Source organism: Bactrocera tryoni, unplaced genomic scaffold, assembly GCF_016617805.1.
Source record: "Bactrocera tryoni isolate S06 unplaced genomic scaffold, CSIRO_BtryS06_freeze2 scaffold_11, whole genome shotgun sequence".
NCBI classification, from domain to species: domain Eukaryota; kingdom Metazoa; phylum Arthropoda; class Insecta; order Diptera; family Tephritidae; genus Bactrocera; species Bactrocera tryoni.
In genome coordinates, this window is record NW_024395824.1 from 1,751,045 (window position 1) to 1,771,654 (window position 20,610).

The 20,610-nt window shown below is 40.2% G+C and overlaps 1 pseudogene; it reads right to left on the reverse strand.

The window, feature by feature from the left end:
* Nucleotides 1-4,535: 4,535 nt before the first annotated feature.
* LOC120779924 lies at nucleotides 4,536-4,738 on the reverse strand (annotated as a pseudogene).
* Nucleotides 4,739-20,610: the final 15,872 nt, after the last annotated feature.

The following is a 20,610-nucleotide window of genomic DNA, read 5'->3' on the forward strand; positions in this document are numbered from 1 at the left end:
CTCCAGATCAAGAATATATATATATGAATATATAGTTGCCGCTGACATGGTTTTTGAAGTATTTGCATTTAAAGTTCAAAAAATCAACTATTTAAAATGCGTGTTTCTCAGATTTATAATGCTTTTTAACTTTTATATCCACTAACACTTTACTAATTCGTTTCTAATAAGTTATTTTGTAATAAATAGTGCAAAAATAACTTTAATTCCTTATCAAACTTTAGTTATCCATTTATTCATGAAATTTAGAAATGGTTGTAAACAAGCAAAAAATTAGTGTTACCATATGTTGTAATGGAATAAAAATAAGAAAAAAGAAAGATTATGACGTCATAACTAAATTCATTATCGTGTGATGAGTAATAGCCCTGACAGACGACAGCGCTAATATGCATTATCGGGCTTAATTTACATTTATTTGCCCATTTGACCCATGTGAATGAGAGTTTGTAATGCTCAAGAATTTCGTGAATTTGGCTGAATTTAGTAGGCAACATTAGTTAAAAATTACAGATTTTTGCTATCGTTTGACGGATGTCGCTTGAAATCTGCCGCCTTGTTTGTGTTTACAGCTTCAGAGGTAAACAGTTTTTATATTGCTAATTAAATTATGTTCAAGTATATTACAAAAACAAATTTTAATATTTTTAGATAGCAGAAAATAAACAGCGCACAGTTAGCTATCCATTTTTCCAATATTCTTCACTTTTTCACACACTTTCATTTCACTTTTTGTTTTAATAAATAAACAAATTTCACTATCAGCTGTCCAAATGCACAAGTCTGGCGTCTGTCACCATAAAATTTCAATGCGCATTAGCGTTGCTTAAAGCGCCAAATTTTAATATTTTTAGATTGCAGAAAATAAACAACGCACAGTTTGCTATCTATTTTTCCAATATTCTTAACTTTTTCGCACACTTTTATTTCACTTGTTTTTTTTTTTTAATAAATAAACAAATTTCACTACCAGCTGTCTAAATGCGCAAGTCTGCCGTCTGTCACCATAAAATTTCAATGCGCATTAACGTTGCTTAATGCGTATTAATTTTGCTCGTCTGTCAGGGCTATAATGTAAAACCTTTCAGAATTCTCATTGTCTTATTAAATCTTTTGTTAGATCGGCCAGGGTTATTTTTTTGAAGTGCTGCCGAAGGCCGCCAGCGCAAAAAGGAGTTCAACGCAAAAGAACTGAGCACGCCCAGGTATTGGTCCGACCGAGGGTTATTTTTTTTTGAAGCGCGACCGAAGGCCGCCAATGCAGAAAGGAATTATATGTGGAAAACTATTGTGTTATATATTTCCTGTCTTTGGGGTAATATTTGTTTTCCTTATTTCTTTTGGTTCTTCTGTTAAATATGAACGTAAGGTAGCACTGATTATTAGTTAGAATGCAACCCTTTTGTTATTGTGTGAACAAAAATAATTGAACAAAAGTTAAATGTTGAAGAAAAGTTATTTTGGTATTATTTAATAAAAAATAAATGGTTAGAAACGAATTAGTGAAGTGTAAGTGGATATAAAAGTTAAAAATATAGCTATAAAATTCATTATAAATAGGAGAAACACGCATTTTGAATAGTTTAATTTTTGAACTTTAAATGCGAATATCTCAAACACCATAAGTCAGTGGCAACCATATGTACATATATATATTCTTGATCTGGAGAACCTCCTCTATCCGTACATACTCATTTTAACCCCGAAATCGGGGGATGCTATTCTAAAATTTACCCAATAATCTATACCAGATTTTGTGAATATATCTTGTCAAATACAAAAGTTTTCCATACAAAAACTTGATTCTGAACGTTCAGTTTGTATGGCAGCTATATGTTATAGTAGTCGACATCGGCAGTTCCGACAAATGAGCAGCTCCTTAGAGAGCAAATGGCGTTTTCAAAATTTTAGGACGATATCTTAAAAACTGAGGGACTAGTTCGTATATATACAGACAGACAGACAGACGGGCATGGCTAAATCGACTTATCTCAAAATACTGATCATTTATAAATGCAAATATTTTACAGGGTCTGTGACGCTTCGTTCTGGGTGTTACAAACTTCGTGACAAACTTAATATACCCTGTTCAGGGTATAATAACGAAAACAAAAGTATATGTTAAACAAAATTTAAGTTTTCGTTATAAAATTGATAAATTTTGAATTTTTGCGAAAAAGAGGAATTTCAGCGAATTGCCTTGTCATCACATGGCAGCGCTCCATTTCTTCGTAATTTTTGGTAAACAAGTGAGGTTCAAACGAGTGTAAAATGTAATTTTTAAAATAAAGATTTTTTAAATAAAAAACCTGCTAATAGTGTTAAATGTGGATTTATTTAAAAGATTATAGTGTAAATTAATTAATTTGAAGAGAAAAATGTGAATAAGGTAAATTTTTTATAACATAGTCAAAAAAGCCATAATTTCCAATAAAAATAAAAATTTATGTTAACTTTGTTTTATAATATTTACGAAATTTATGTTAAATTGGTTTATTTTTAACCTTTTCGTGTTTGAGTTGCTTACAAAATAAAAAATAACTACAATCGATTAATATATGTGATGGTCTCTATTCAGTATATTCAAAATGGCAGACAAGAGTTCTTTTTGGTTTTGTGACCTGCTAATTACCAGGTCTCAAGTTTGAGTCAATATCTTGAGCCTAACGCTAGAGACTGTTTAGTGCAGTGGCGTGTTTGACTGATAATTCTGCTACTGCGAAAAATATCACACACACGAAAGCGGCTGCAAACGTTAAATGTAGTAGTATTGAGGCGTGCACCACTGGTTTAGTGAATAGTAACTAGTCACAAATTGAGATTTTACCTCAAAATGTCTCAAATAGAGACTAGAGACTGGTTACAGAATCCCGCTATAAAGCCAGCCCCAGAATCGCACGCTTAGACAACAGAGCAAAATTATATCAAGCAGTTGCAGCATGCGGTGGAAACTTCATATCGAGATAGTTCTTGTCATTGTCTCTATTGGCGAGACAGCTCCGATTGCCTGTCGAAATACCGTGCTACGGAACATAGAACAAAAAAGCGATCGAATATTTACGAATCAACCGTTGATTGAGATAATAAGTTTAATGTGTATTGCTTTGTAAAGCTACGGAAGGAAATTATTTGTAAATTAAACTATCTTATGAGCGCTATTTGGAATATTAATAGTTGAGGCATCTTGAGTTTAAAGAAACACTTCAAGATGCTGGTACGATAAAAGAATAATTGATTGACTTTGGTTTTTGAGATATTTACATTTAAAGTTCAAAAATTAAACTATTTAAAATGCGTGTTTCTCCGATTTATAGTGAATTTTACACTTATATTTTTAACTTTTATATCTACTAACACTACACTAAATCGTTTCTACTCATTTATTTCATATTAAATACTGCAAAGATATACACTAATTCGGTTCTATACATTTGTTCTGTATTAAATAGTTCACAAATAACTTAAATTCCAATTTTAACTTTCGTTAAAATCCATTTATTGATACAATAAGAAAATGGTTGAAAGCAAGAAAAAAAATTTGTGTTACAATACTTTGTAATCAAAATTCATTACCGTGTGACGAGTTATGTAAAATCCTTCAGAATTTTCATTACCTTGATAAATCTCGGTGTACGATCGGCCAGGGTTACTTTTTCTTTGAAGCAGAAATTTGTTTATTTATTTAAAAAAAAAAGGTGCGTGGAGTCCCTACGCGCGGATGAAGTTATACTTCTTAGGGATATTCCAAGAAATGCATATTATTTTGTATGAAAGAAAACTAGAAAACTTAAGTTCACATATAATAAATTTATTATGCACATAAAATGAAGAATAAAGCAAAGTCTAAATGAAAGAACTTTGACCTGAAAAGTAGTTCTGTCTCTTCGTTGTACTTATATGTACATATATTTGCATACATTGCCAAACAAATAATGCACAAGCATACAAACATACATATGCGTACACATATGAATATGTCACCAACAAAAAAATGATCTTCACAAGACAATATGGCAGCCTAATTGGCGAAGAACAAGTGTAGTACATTTTACTACATAAACGATTTCATTCATGAACGCAAGCGCAAATTCCACAAGCGATCTCGCTTCGTTCATAAAAACAGAGGCCGCAACATCTCCCCGAGCTTGCCTTTGCCAACAAGTCGTCTTTTCGTGACGATGGCAAAAGCCAAAAATCATAAATTGCACAACTATCTGGTACTTCTCGCAAAAATCTGCGTCGATATGTATTCACGATCATACGTATACATACATACATATTTACGCATGTTTGTAGGCGAAGCTGCTACAGCGGCAAGGGGTGACAATCGGAGGCCATTACTTTACTTATGCCATAGAAATTCTATTGCTACGAATATGGAAATGACAACGAAATAATGCAAATATGCATATTTCTAAAGATCATTAATTTCTTTGAAGAAATGAAAGGAATGAATGATCCTGAGAAGTATAGTCTTAACTTTTCAACGGCCAACGCAGAGTATTTCAACCAAAAGGAATTTATTCATTAAAATCACCACTCAGAAGTCGTTTTATCCGTTGTAAGCGAACGATTTTCGAAGAAACATCATTTCTAATATGCCACAAGACAAAATTAGAAATGAACTTCTTAAACCTCACGCTGTCAGATAAACCGATATACCTCGTCATCGCGGGTCGATTTCCAAAAAATGTAAATGAAGACTAACTACAGAAATTATCCTGTAAAGTATAGCCTTAATTTTTCAACGGCCAACGCAGGGTATTTCAACCAAAATATACGCAAAATAGTTGAGAATTCGCAGAAATGAAAGACAAACGAAATAAAAAGAAGCATAACTTCAATAATGCACAAGCATACAAACATACATATGCGCAGCAGCAGCAAGGAAAGACGTAACAATCGGCGATCCATTGTATATTTCTTTCATGCATAACCAAACCATAATTAGGACAACGCAATTCAAGTGTCAATGGTGGTGTTGGTGGTAAGCGCTTCAAAAGTGACGACGAGCACGTAGGTTCGAATCCCAACAGAATTGATTTTTTAATTGAATATGTCACCAACCAAAAATTGAAACATTGTTCTACAAAAACAAGAACAGCATAAGCATGGCAACATTGTGTCGTTGGTAGAAAAGCCGAGCTGTGCCGAAAGAAACAAACAAACGATCGGCGATTGTTACCGCTTCGCTTGCTGCTCGAACATCTTCGCAGACAAGGTTGCGTAGATTCATATTGAGCAAGGTTGCGCGACCTGAATCTATCGCAACCTTTTCCGAACTCGTATAAGAAGTATAACTCAAAAAAGTGAAATAAAAATGAATAAGAAAATTATTAATAGAAATTTTGGTATTTCTGGAAAATCAAATTTAACGAAAAAATTCGTTTATTATTAACTACGTTAAAAGATAATAGAGTGAAATTAAAAGAAATAATTGGTTGTAATGCGGAAAAAATGTGCGAAAAAGTTAAGAATATTTGAAAAATGGATAGCAAACTGCGTTGTTTATTGTCTGCCATCTAGAAATATTAAAATTTGTTTTTGTTAATATACTTGCACATAATTTAATTAGCTATATAAAACTGCTTACCTCTGATGCTGTAAACGCAAAAGAGGCAGCAGTTTCAAGCGACATCTGTCAAAAAATAGCAAAAATCGACCATTTTTGAGCAGTGTTGCCTACTCAAATTCGGTAAATGCAGCTTCTTCTTCTTCTTAATTGGCGTAGACACCGCTTACGCGATTATAGCCGAGTTAACAACAGCGCGCCAGTCGTTTCTTCTTTTTGTTACGTGGCCCCAATTGGACATTCCAAGCGTAGCCAGGTCCTTCTCCACTTGGTCCTTCCAACGGAGTGGAGGTGTTTTTCTTCTTCTGTTTCCCCCGGCGGGCACTGCGTCGAATATTTTCCGAGCTGGAGTGTTTTCGTCCATTCGGACAACATGACCTAGCCAGGGAGCCGCTGTCTTTTAATCCGCTGAACTATGTCAATGTCGTCGTATATCTCGTACAGTTCATCGTTCCATCGGATGCGATATTCGCCGTGGCCAACGCGCAAAGGACCATAAATCTTTAGTAGAACTTTTCTCACGAAAACTCCCAACGTCGACTCATCAGTTGTTGACATCGTCCAAGTCTCTGCACCATATAGCAGGACGGGAATTATGAGTGACTTATAGAGTTTGGTTTTTGTTTGTCGAGAGAGGACTTTGCTTCTCAATTGCCTACTCAGTCCGAAGTAGCACCTGTTGGCAAGAGTTATCCTGCGTTGGATTTCTAGGCTGACATTATTGGTGGTGTTTACGCTGGTTCCAAGATAGACGAAATTATCTACAACTTCAAAGTTATGACTGTCAACAGTGACGTCCCCCTGCGGGTACGGGGGGACCCCTCCGGGTTCGAGGGTAAACCGAATATACCCGCGGTAAGGCATGCCTGTCGTAAGAGGCGACTAAGATCCTGGTCACCAGTCCAGGGCTGTATGGAGGCTCAACTGGTCGTAGTTTCGGCTACAAGGTCAATACCAAAGACTTTAACCTGGTACCACGGGGAGCAGTAGTCCCTGGAGTTCGCTCCAGTCTGCTCATTGGGTTTGGCCCTTTGTGGAGATTCGTGGTGGCTGTGGTTAAAACCCAAATCGCGGGAAGAACTGCCTTTGTCAGTCGAATGTGGAGTTGCATTGCAACCGAGTGCCGGACCCAAAGTACGGCAGAGGTTTTAGATGGGCCTCGAGCCCTACCAAGGTGGTTAGTGTGTCCTTACCGCACTGCCAATTGGTACTGAAAATCCTTACCCAATTTTCAGGGCGCTGATCGACGCATTGTATTGATCCGTTGTGCTTTTGAGCACCGTGGAGTTAAGCTTTCATAAGCAGGATCCCACGTAAAACACATTGAGAGTTGTCAACAGTGACGTGAGTGCCAAGTCGCGAGTGCGACGACTGTTTGTTTGATGACAGGAGATATTTCGTCTTGCCCTCGTTCACTACCAGACCTATTTGCCTTCCCATTTGACTTCCTTGTCCAGTCTGGAGAAAGCAGAACTAACGGCGCGGGTGTTGAGGCCGCTGATATCAATATCATCGGCATACATCAGCACTCTTAAAAAATATTGTACCTGCTCGATTAAGTTCTGCAGCTCGAATTATTTTCTCCAGCAGCAGATTGAAGAAGTCGCACGACAGGGAGCCGCCTTGTCTGAAACCTCTTTTGGTATCGAACGGCTCGGGGAGGTCCTTTCCGATCCTGACGGAGCTTTTGGTGTTGCTCAACGTCAGTTTATACAGCCGTATTAGTTTTGCCGGGGTACGAAATTCAGACATCGCGGCATTAAGGCAGCTCCTTCTCGTGGTGTGGTGTGTATCGATTCTCCTTTCACGAGTCTTTTCCAAAATTTGGCCCATGGTAAATATCTGGTCGGTTGTTGATTTGCCAGGTCTGAAGCCACACTGGTAAGGTCCTATCAGTTTGTTGACGGTGGGCTTTAATCTTTCACACAACACGCTCGATAGAACCTTATATGCAATGTTGAGAAGGCTAATCCCACGGTAGTTGGCGCAGATTGTGGGGTCTCCTTTTTTATGGATTGGGCATAGCACACTTTAATTCCAATCGTTTGGCGTGCTTTAAAATGCAGCTAAATGTACGAAATTCTTGTGTATTACAAACTTGCATTGACATGGGTCAAATGCGCAAGTAAATGTAAATTAACCCCGTTAATGCATATTAGCGCTGTCGTCTGTCAGGGCTATAACGCAAAAAGGAGTTCAACGTGAAAGAACTGAACACGCCGTGATGTTGGTGCAACCAGGATTATTTGAAAGAAGTTCTATGCGAAAAACTATTAATGTGTTATTTATTTCCTGTCATTGGGTTATTATTTGTTTTCTTAATTTTTTTGGTTTTGTAAAATGTGCACGTAAGGTAAAACCGGTTATTAGTTAGTATGCAACTCTACAAAAGTTAAATGTTGAAGAAAAGATATTTTGGTATTATTTAATAAAAAATAAATGGTTAGAAACGAATTAGTAAGGTGTTAGTAGATATGAAACTTAAAAATATAAGTGTAAAATTATTTATAACTAGGAGACACACGCATTTTAAAAAGTTGAATTTTTAACTTTAAATGCAAATATCTCTAAAACCGCTATATGAATATATTTTCTAGATTGACCTGTTTTAACTCCATTTTGATGCCGAAATCGGGGGAATGCTATTCTAAAATTTACCCACAATATTTATAATCGTGCGATGAGTAATGTAACATCTTTCAGAATTTTGATTATCTTGATAAATCCCGGTGTTGGATCGGCCAGGGTTATTTTTTTGAAGTGCAGCCGAAAGCCGCCAACGCAAAAAGAAGTTCAACGCGCAAGAAGTTAAGACACCTAGGTATTGGTCCAAGTGCGACCAATAATCACTTACGGGGCGGTGGCCTGGGCCTCAATAGCGTCGCAAACTTCGGTTATGACCAAGCTATCGAAGCTGCAGCGGCTAGCCTGTGTCTGCATGACGGGCGCAATGCGCACTTGTCCTACGGCAGCACTGGAGGTTCTGATGGAGCTTACTCCGCTTCCCGCGATTTGGTTATTGGTCAGGTAGCCAAGCACACAATTCTGCAAATAACGGCAGAGGGGTGGGGCAAAGGTAAGGTAATCTCGTCCCAGAGGATGGAAAAGATAAGCGGCGATGTACCATCAGCCCTCCTCCCGAGTGGACGGCAACTACGAAAACAGTTAACTTCAAGAATACAGTTCAAGGTCACTCTCGGCAGCAAAGACGAGTGGAATGATTCCAATCTCGAACTGTTGCTGGGGAATAGTACGCTGAGGTGGTACACTGACGGCTCGAAAATGTCAGAGGGAATCGGTGCGGGAATTGCGGGTCCACGCACTAGGCAAGCTCGATACCCATGGAGGTTCCCAAGCCATTTTCCAGGCAGAAGTTTTTGCCATAAGTCGGTGTATAGAAATCAAACCTTCATCGCAACTATCGCAATGAGAGAATAGCCATTCTCAGCGATAGTCAAGTGGCGCTAAAAGCGATCTCTTCTTACGAAATCAAATCGCTATTAGTGCAGGAGTGCAGGGAAAGCTGAACAGCTCTTGCAGAACGTAACCAGGTACACCTAATCTGGGTGCCTGGTCACAGAGGTATAGCCGGTAATGAACTGGCGGATGAGCTAGCCTGCCCGCAGCCTCCACCAAGATGGTGGGACCAGAACCTTTATTGGGGTAGGTCCACATACCACATAAAGGAGCTACTTCGGCAGGAGGAAGGAGTGGGCAGAGAGGAGCATTGGCGGCAAACGCGTGGTATGAGACATGCAAAGTTGCTAATAGGAAGATACAATCTGAACAGGTTCAAGGTTATAATAAACCTCCCGAGGAACAAACTCAGGCTACTGGTCGCATGGTACACCGGCCACTGTAAATTGAATAGGCACATGTACAACATGGCCTAACCTCTTGCGTTAACTGCCGGTTCTGCGACATGGAGCCTGAAACCCCGGAGCACCTGCTGATTGACTGCACAGCAGTTCGCAGACGCAGGGCTAAGGCCCTAGGATCAATGTTTCCGGATAGGGATCGCATAGCCTCACTAGCGCCCAGTAGTCTATTGAACTTCATCAATGCGCTGGGGCTAGGTGAGTCTATGTAAGCCAGGAGAGGGCACAATAGACCAAAGGTCGCGGTGCATTCCTCATGTATTAATCAATCAATCAATCAATTGGTCCAACCAGGGTGATTTTTTTGAAGCGCGACTGAAGGCCGGCAATGCAAAGTCGGCGAGCTACTTTCTGGTGGGCTTCGGCCGCGCTTAAAAAAAAAAATAACCCTAGTCGGTCCAACTCCGGAGTGTTCATAGTTCTTTTGTTTCGAACTACTTTCTGCACTGGAGGCCTTCGGCCGCGCCTTAAAAAAACATAACCCTGGTCAGTCCAACACCGGGGTGTTCATAGTTCTTTTGTGTCAAACTACTTTTGGTGTTAGGGCCTTCGGCCGCTTTTCAAAAAAAATAACCCTGGTTGGTCCAACACTGGGGTATTCATAGTTCTTTTGTGTCGAGCTTCTTTCTGCACTGGTGACCATCGGCCGCGCTTAAAAAAAAATAACCCTGGTTGGTCCAACAATGGGGTATTCATAGTTCTTTTATGTCGGAACTACTTTCTGCACTGGGGGCCCTCGGCCGCGCTTTAAAAAAGATATCCCTGGCCGGTCCAACACCGGGGTGTTCATAGTTCTTTTGAAAAAACTTTAATATACCGTTCCAGGATTTCGGGAATAAAATGGGTATGGTCGGGTAGAGGAAATTCTCTAACCCGAGAATATACATAGTTATAGCCGCAAGAAGCTTAAAGTTTTCGAGATATTCACGTTTAAAGTTTAAAATTACCACTGTCTCAAATAGGTATTTTCTCGATATAAAATTAAATTTGCGCTTTTATATCCACTGACACATTACTAATTCGTTTGTATGTACACATTTATTTTATTGCCTACATTTATTTTATATAATACTAGCTGACCCCGCAGTCGTTGTCCTGCGTGAAATTATGTGTTCAGAAATGAAAAAGTTGAATTTATCATTTCACTTGTTTTTTGCAATATATCGCAGCTTGATAAACAACATTTTTTGGTTTCTGTTCCGGTGTATAGAAAAGATGGTTTTCCAACTCGTGAGCAGGCCACGTATATCTGGCCGAGTGAAAAACATAGCATTTCCAAATGTATACCATACACTATGCGTCTATCCTTGTATCTCAAATGCAATTTTCACTGGAAACTGAATACTTTTGAACTGAAATGACAAATCGTTAGAACTCAGAGGAATTCGTAGAATCAAGCATTCTGCCCCTTTGTATTCGATAGCTGCGTCACAATCTGTCAGGTTCCATTACACAGTTTCGGCGCCTGAAGATTGTGGAACATAATAACGACAGATCCAACTTTGAGACGCAAATGATGCGGTGGCATACCAAGCCTATTCAAAGAATGTAGAAATTCCACGATCGATCAATTCGTATGAGCGCAAGTCTCCCGGAATTTGACTTTGAATCTTCCAGTTTAAGTCAACAAACATCGGTATTTTTGGCAGCTATCATTGCGCGTGCACTTAAGGAATTGTAGTTACGATAATTTGTTCAATGTCCGAATATTCGTGATGAGTTCATCTTTGGTAAATTTGTAAAGGGAAGATGGAATTGATATCAAACCACCGGAAGTATCAACCGGAATTTACCCATTTCCAATTCTTAGCGAATACGATGTAAAATGTCTTCGGCAATGTCATTTTTGTTCGTATTCCATAATTGACACTAATTTGATGGCTGATCATTGCGAAAAGTGTGCGAACTTCATTCCAGTGATTATCATGTTCCAGCAATTTTAATTGTAATTGTATGTATAATATCAAGATATTTCCGAATAGAGCAAGTTCTCGCAAACGTTTCACTGACGAAAGTTGAGAAAAACTCGTAAATGTTAAATTTGTTGCTGGGGGTGTTTTCTCTATCTGTACTGTATTCTCTGTGTTGAAATAGACTATTTGGCCATTCTCCAAATTAACTGCGAGACGTACAACAGTCGGAAAACGTTCATGAATCGCAAAAGTAAATATCATACAAAGCGCTTTATTGCAGTTCACGTATCGACCGTATCGTTCAAGATCAGTAACCGCCATGTTGCTTCCTTTGGTGACGTATTTACACACGTATTTTATCGATTACACCAAACTGCAATACGTAACATTGACATGACTTTTGAATGTGAATTAGACAACAGTGGCGAATATGGTACGATCCATATGTTGTCGACTTCGATGTGTTGTTAACTTCGATATTCACGCCTCTAAATTGAATGCTAAATGTTCTGCCATTGTCATCTGGTGAGCGACGCTGATACATTGGATATCCATCATTTCTAGTTTGTGTTTCCGAAAGAAAAGCACCTGGATAGTGTTTCGTACATTTATTGTCAGACATATAAACCGAAGTGGTATTGTGATGTCCGTAAGGTACATGAACCATATTGGTTTCGTATAATTCTGCTTCTATCTCTTGATCAGGAATTTCCGCAGAAATGATTTCATCAATTTGATTTGGTGTAAGCACCATCCAAAGAATGATATGTGCGTGCGGCAAACCTCTCTTTTGCCACTCAACAGAGTACATCCAGCATCTAACAGCACCACATATACGTTGCTTTAAGATAAAGTTTACAAAACATCGCAACTGCTGTTTGAAAAGTTGTCCTCTGACATCGTGACGATCGCTTGCTGATTGCCCGCGACCCATACTTTCATTCGTATGTAATCGCATCCTGGGAATACTCGGTCATGTGCCATGGGCTGTCAACTGTTGATGCCAAAACGAACGCGACCTCTTCGTGGCATCGTAACAAATTTCAATCTGTAATTGAGCACTTTGTGTGAAACACACAAAACGTTTTCACGGAATAAATTTCAATAATTTTTTTTTGAATAACCGGAATAAAGAAAGCAAACGATAAATTTGACAATTGAAAAACAAAAGGAAAAAAGTTGAAAAAAAAATTGTGTATGAAAAAAAGTTATTTTGTTGGAATTGTCCAATTTAGAGTTATGGGCCAGCATTTACAATCATGTTCATTGTTTCCTTTTTAAAATCGTATTTGAAAATTTATATTCTTCATAATTTTTTTCGAAAAATTTTCCAGAATTTTCTTAAGTATTCTCCTTGTTTGGGCGGAGACCTGTCCGAATTGGTGGTAATCACCGAAATCGGTCCAGGCGTACTCCAGTTATAAGCGTAGTAACTAACGCCACTTTCTTTTATATATATAGATAGTGCAAAAATAGTTTTTATTCAACATTAAATTTATTGTTCAATTCTGTTTATTTAAGAATAACGAATGAGTTACAAACTGTCAAATAATCAGTGTTACCTTATCCACATCAAGCTTTTTGTTTTTACAAAAATGTTGAAAAATAACGGAGTTATGGGCTGTCTTCGGAGGTGCCAAAAAAAGTGCTCCAACTGCTGGCATGATTCCGGCAGAGTAGCTGAAACAAAAAAATTTAAAAAGTTTATAAGACTTTATTTGTTTTCTATACAATGACCTACGATCTTTGAAAAATATCAAAAATTGTCAAAATGGCGTAATTTTGTAAAAAAAAAATAGTGTTTTTTTTAATGCCAAATTGACAATTTTCATTCAATCAAAAATATCGTAGGTCATTGTATAGTAAAAGTATTCAACAATACTTAGTTTTAATTTGAAGTAGATCGGTTAATTTCTTGTTGAGTTATGATCACCAATTTTGGAAAATGTCGTTTCGCGAAAAATGGGTTTAAAGTTTCGCTCATATATGATTATACCTGCGAGCGGTCGCTCTTTAGAACACTGCCATCCAAAAACTATTCAAGATACGACCATGCTGATTTCACAGGATATTTTTTGGAAATATAAACTATCGAAAAAACAAACAGATTTTTTTTTCAACCATCCCCAACACCCAGTGACCTTCCACCCTCCTGTCTGAAATGAGAAAAACATATAAGTAATTATCTAATATTGTATATTTTTAATCTTACCTTTAATAAACTTCTTCTTCCCGAATTTACTTTCATCAATTTGGTAATTTTTTCTTAGAGCCACCAATTTTACCTACCGCTTCCTGATGTTCCACTTTGTATAAAACTACCGCTTCGCGACAGTAGTTATTCCAGTCATATATGGTAGCGCTAGATAATATAGGTTCCCTGACAATGCTGTTCTTCCTGACTTCGTGCAACCAGTGCGATGCGTAGCTGTACATGCATTTTTGCATTTTCTAACCAAGTGCCCAGGAGGATGGAGTCATGTGTAGAAGTTCACGCAAGTGAGGAAAGTTCTCTGATCGCCATTCACTTGGGAGGGGCCAGAAACGATTCTTTTACACATGGCTGAAGCAGCTCACTACTTCCGGTCTTTGACCAAGTATCCTCTGGGTAGCCTAAGAACATCCGTTCGAAGGCGAGCTAAAGTGAGAAGGCGAAACATTCCCTACAAGGAATGTGCGCTGGGTTTGGGACCCGCCACGTAAAAAACACCCCCAGTGAAGAGCTACAACCAGCCTCGGATGAGAGACCCCCCTTTTGATGACGACTATGGCAAACGAAATAAGGACTACGAATTGAGGGCATGCACCTGGAATGTCCGGTCCCTTAATTGGGAAGGTGCCGCTGCCCAGCTGGTTGATGTCCTCGTAAAGACAAAGGCTGACATCACCGCCGTCCAAAAATGCGATGGACGGGACAAGGACAGAGACGAGTAGGTCCTTGTGACATTTACTACAGTGGCCATATAAAGGAGCGCAAGTTTGGTGTAGGATTCGTGGTGGGAGAGAGACTCCGTCGCCGAGTACTATCATTCACTGCGGTGAATGAACGTCTAGCCACAATCCGCATCAAAGCGAGGTTCTTCAACATATCACTGATTTGCGCCCACGCCCCGACGGAAGAGAAGGACCATGTGACCAAAGATGCCTTCTATGAGCGCTTGCAGCGCGCTTATGAGAGCTGCCCCCGCCACGATGTCAAAATCGTGCTTGGCGACTTTAACGCCAGGGTGGGCAAAGTAGGTATATTTGGCACTACGGTCGGTAAATTCAGCCTCCACGACGAAACATCCCCAAATGGGTTGAGGCTGATTGACTTCGCCAGGGCCCGAAATATGGTTATCTGTAGTACTAGATTCCAGCATAAGAAGATTCATCAAGCTACCTGGCTGTCTCCGGATCGAAAAACTACCAACCAGATCGATCATGTTGTGATAGACGGAAGACACGTCTCCAGTGTTTTAGATGTGCGTGCGCTCCGAGGTCCTAACATCGACTCAGACCACTATCTTGTGCAGCTAAGATTCGCACCCGCCTCTGTGCAGCAAAAAACGCGCGCCACCAAACACAAGGAAGGTTCGACGTCGAGAAGCTGCAATCACAACAGACAGCCGAACGATTTTCTACTCGGCTTGCACTCCTGCTCTCTTTGAGCACTCGTCAACAACTCGGTATAAAGGAACTGTGGGACGGCATTTCAAACTCCTTACGTACAGCTGCAACCGAAACCATTGGTTTTCGGAAAGTGCAAAAGAACAGCTGGTACGACGAGGAGTGCCGTGTCGCAGCGGAGAGAAAACAGGCTGCCTACCTCGCAACGTTACGATCGACCACTACACGTGCGGGATGGGATAGATACCGAGAGTTGAAGAGGGAAGAGACGCATTTGTAGACAGAAGAAGAAAGAGGCTGAAATGCGTGAGTACGAAGAGCTTGATAAGCTGGCCGACAGGGTAATGCTCGAAAATTCTACGAAAAAAATGCGGCGGCTTACGGAAGGTTTCAAGACCGGAGCGTATTCCTGTAGAACCCCCAAAGGTGATCTAGTCACTGATGCCCAGAGCATACTTAAATTATGGAGGAACACTTCTCCAGCCTGCTGAATGGCAGTGAACGCACAACACCAGGAGAAGGAGAACCCGATTCTCAATCGATGACGATGGAGCAGACGTTCCATTACCCGACCATGAAGAAGTTCGAATAGCAATTGCCGCCTGAAGAACAACAAAGCGGCAGGGGCCGACGGATTGCCGGCCGAGCTATTCAAACACGGCGGCGAAGAACTGATAAGGAGCATGCATCAGCTTCTTTGTAAAATATGGTCGGACGAAAGCATGCCCAACGATTGGAATTTAAGTGTGCTATGCCCAATCCATAAAAAGGAGACCCCACAATCTGCGCCAACTACCGTGGGATTAGCCTCCTCAACATCGCATATAAGGTTCTATCGAGCGTATTGTGTGAAAGATTAAAGCCCACCGTCAACAAACTGATTGGACCTTATCAGTGTGGCTTTAGACCTGGCAAATCAACAACCGACCAGATATTCATCATGCGCCAAATCTTGGAAAAGACCCGTGAAAAAAGAATCGACACACACCACCTCTTCGTCGATTTCAAAGCTGCTTTCGACAGCACGAAAAGGAACTGCCTCTATGCCGCGATGTCTGAATTTGGTATCCCCGCAAAACTAATACGGCTGTGTAAACTGACGTTGAGCAACACGAAGAGCTCCGTCAGAATCGGGAAGGACCTCTCCGAGCCGTTCGATACCAAACGAGGTTTCAGACAAGGCGATTCCCTATCGTGTGACTTTTTCAACCTGCTTCTGGAGAAAATAGTTCGAGCTGCAGACCTAAATAGAGAAGGTACCATCTTCTATAAGAGTGTACAGCTGTTGGCGTATGCCGATGATATTGATATCATCGGCCTCAACACCCGCGCCGTTAGTTCTGCTTTCTCCAGGCTGGACAAGGAAGCACAGAAAATGGGTCTGGCAGTGAACGAGGGCAAGACGAAATATCTCCTGTCATCAAACAAACAGTCGTCGCATTCGCGACTTGGCTCTCACGCCACTGTTGACAGTCATAACTTTGAAGTCGTAGATAATTTCGTCTATCTTGGAACCAGCGTAAACACCACCAACAATGTCAGCCTAGAAATCCAACGCAGGATAACTCTTGCCAACAGGTGCTACTTCGGACTGAGTAGGCAATTGAGAAGCAAAGTCCTCTCTCGACAAACAAAAACCAAACTCTATAAGTCACTCATAATTCCCGTCCTGCTGTATGGTACAGAGTCTTGGACGATGTCAACAACGGATGAGTCGACGTTGCGAGTTTTCGAGAGAAAAGTTCTGCGAAAGATTTATGGTCCTTTGCGCGTTAGCCACGGCGAATACCGCATTCGATGGAACGATGAGCTGTACGAGATATACGACGACATCGACAGAGTTCAGCGAATTAAAAGACAGCGGCTACGCTGGCTAGGGTCATGTTGTCCCGGATGGACGAAAACACTCCAGCTCTGAAAATATTCGACGCAGTACCGCCGGGGAAGCAGAGGAAGAGGAAGACCTCCACTCCGTTGGAAGGACCAAGTGGAGAAGGACCTGGCTTCGCTTGGAATATCCAATTGGCGCCACGTAGCGAAAAGAAGAAACGACTGGCGCGCTGTTGTTAACTCGGCTATAATCGCTTAAGCGGTTTCTACGCCAATTAAGAAGAAAAAGAACCAAGTGCCCAACGCGTTCGGCAAAATCCCTTGCCTAAACGTACCGACGCACATACGAGCATTTTCCTTCAAAAACCGCACAAAACTAAGAATTGCAAACTCCAGCGTGCTATTAAAAAATTTTTATTTTTATTACCTAAGTAACCGTACTACAGCCCTATATTGCCACGCAAGTAGACGGAACCTAGACTTCGTTCAGTACGCACGACCTTATTCACGATACTTTCTATTGTTTTCGAAATTGCAAGTGGTTTTTTGTGTTGCGTGAAGTGAATTCTGGAAAGTTTTTTTTATGGATTCTGGACAACATGGTATGTATTTAATATTAATAATATATAGATTAATTTAGTTAATGTATTATTTTTTTTTTCGTGAAAGCAACGAATCATCCAAATTTTGTTTTTAAATTTTTAGAAATTAGTGCTTTTGTTATAGTGTCGGGGGAAGTCGAGCTATAAATTATTTGTTTTATTAAACTACAAGCGTTCTACTTTATATGTTAAGCTTAAACATTTCCCCCCTTTAAAAAATGCGCGTTGAATTAGGTTGGTCACTTGCATAAAATGAGTACTGCTTTATTTATTTATTTTTTTTATTAAATACTGAAATCCTGCTAAATTATTTTAGACGGGTGGTATATAGATGGTATAAGGGGGCTCTATCGTAGCCGGCATTCATCGGACTACAATCACAACTACTTCCCATATAACACAATTTAAAATTCCATTTGATTCTTTCACTTTGCAGTATACAAATTAAGAAGTAATTGATAAAACGGAATGAAATTTTGCGGTAGTAAAGTAAAAGTATGCTTACTTTGCTTAAAGTATGCCACTTTTGACAAAAAATTGTTCAAATCCAACCAAAAATATTCAAGCCCATAGGTACCGAATATGTGGACCCTGTACCTATAGTCGACTTTTGATCGAAAATATCAGTCATTATGTGAGATATGCAATAAAAATGCAGACATAATCCTTTCTTGACAATGGTATTTCTGCATATCGAAAATGGGTTGAATCGGGCCAATATTTCCCAGAGCCCCCATACACATAATATTAAGATTTTCGATCTTATAGGTGACTTTATGCTATGAAAACTTGACCCTTCCCCCATATAACTATTACCAAGATGTTCGAACATCCACTTGACCTTGCTCCATATGACTGGTGATTGTACATAATGTAACTTAAAAGTTATGCAGCTCTCCCTCGACTGGAATGTGGGGAATATTTTGGCAATATTCCATATTCCCTTAACCTCTGACACCTTCAATTTGTTAGTTCTACGAACACGACTGTTCTTGCAGATCTACATACATGTAATTGTAACGAAGCATCAAAAACATAATTTAAATATTATATTCAATATTTAACTTAATATACCTGATTAATTAAAATTTATTTTTTCCAAGATAATTTATTTAATTTTAATACGATATAATTAGCAAAAGGACAAAAAAAGCAACATTACTTTGCTTTAAAAGTAGCGGTAGTAATATCTGTTTGATGCTAGAGAGGATGTTATACCCTCTAAGACATTGCTACTTCTTCGCGTATGACTCTTTTTTGCGTGGGCGCGGTAAAAAAAAAATAACCCAACACCGGGGTGTATAAAATCTTTTGTTTGCCTAGAACTTCTGTTTGCGTGTGCGGCCTTCGGCCGCGCTTCACGAAAATAACCCTGATCGGTCAAACACCGGGGTGTTTCAAATTATTTGTTCGCGTAGAATTTCTTTTTGCGTGTGCGGCCTTCGACCGCGCTTCAAGAAAATAACACTGGTCTGTCAAACACCGTGGTGTATCAATTTTTTTCGCGTAGAACTCCTTTTGCGTGTGTGGCCTTCGGCCGCGCTTCAAAAAAAATAACCCTAGTCGGTCCAACACCGGGGTGTTCATAGTTCTCTTATGTGTCGGACTACTTTCTGCACTGGCTGTTTTTACTAAGTATTGTATAATAATTTTTTTCTCTATGTTTTAAATAATATATAATATATAATCCATAAGTATGAATCAGAGTTCATTTTGCTCTATTATCGCTTTATATTTCTAAAGATGAGAGATGAAATTTTTTGATTATTTTTTCAGGAAACAAAGTATGGCAACACTGCCATTTGTCATAAATGTAAAAACCTAAATCTCTTGAAAGTGTAAAATGTGCAAAGTAGTTTTTAAAGTAGGTTTTTTTTCTTAAAACATACCCGTTAAGTGTAAATTTTGGATTAGATTAGATTTATAGATGAGGAATGCACCGCAACCTTAGGTCTATTGTGCCCTCTCCTAAATCACAAAGACTCACTTAGCCCCAGCACATTGATGAAGTCCAATATTCTTTCGGGTGCTAGTGAGGCGATGCGATCCCTATCAGGAAACATGGATTCAAGGGCCTTAATCCTGCGTCTACAGAGTGCTGTGCAGTCGATCAGCAGGTGTTCCGGTGTTTCAGGCTCCCTGTCGCAGAACCGGCCGTTAGCGCAAGAAGATAGGCCCATGTTATTCAAATGCCTATTTAGTTTGCAGTGGCCGGTATAATATGCAACCAGTAGCCTGAGTTTATTCCTGGTTAGGTTAGTTACAACTTTGAACCTGCTCAAGTTGTACTCCCCAATTAGCAACTTGGCACGTCGCATGCCGTGTGTTCGTTGCCAATGCTCTTCCCTGCCCACTCCTTCCTTGCGGAATTGCTCCTTTATAGTATGCGGACCCACCCCAGTAAAAGTGTTGGGGTCCTACCATTTTGGTGGAGGCTGCGGAGCGGGCGAGCTCATCTGTCAGTTCTTTACCGGCTATTCCACTGTGACCTGGCACCCAGATTAGGTGCACCTGGTTTCTTTCCGCAAGGCTGTTCTGCCGTTCTCTGCACTCCTGCACTAGTAGCGATTTGATCTCGTAGGAGGAGATCGCTTTTAGTGCCGCTTGACTATCGCTAAATATGGCTATCCGCTCATAGCGATAGTTGCGATGGAGGTTTATCTCTATGCTCCGACTTATGGCAAAGACTTCTGCTTAAAAAATCCTCGGAAACCCTTCCATAGGTATGGAGAGCTTGGTGCGTGGACCCGCGATCTCTGCACCGATTCCGTCCGACATTTTCGAGCCGTCGGTGTACCATCTCAACGTACTATTCCTCAGTAACAGCTCAAGGTTGGAGTCGTTCCACTCATCCTTGCTTCCGAGGGAGACCTTAAACTTCTTAGTGAAGTTAACTGTAGTGCTGTCCTTCGGGAGGAGGGCTAATGGTATATGGCCACTTATCTTTTCCATCTTCTGCGACGAGATTACCTTGCCTTTGCTAAACCCCTCTGCCGTTATTTGCAGAAGTGTGTTCTTGGCTACTTGACCGATAACCAAGTGAAGCGGTGTAAGTAGGACCTCCAATGCTGCCGTTGGACAGGTGCGCATTGTGCCCGTCATGCAGCCACAGGCTAGCCGCTGTAGCTTCGATAGTTTGATCCCTGCCGAAGTCTGCGACGCTATTGAGGCCCAGGCCACCACCCCGTACGTGATTATCGGTCGCA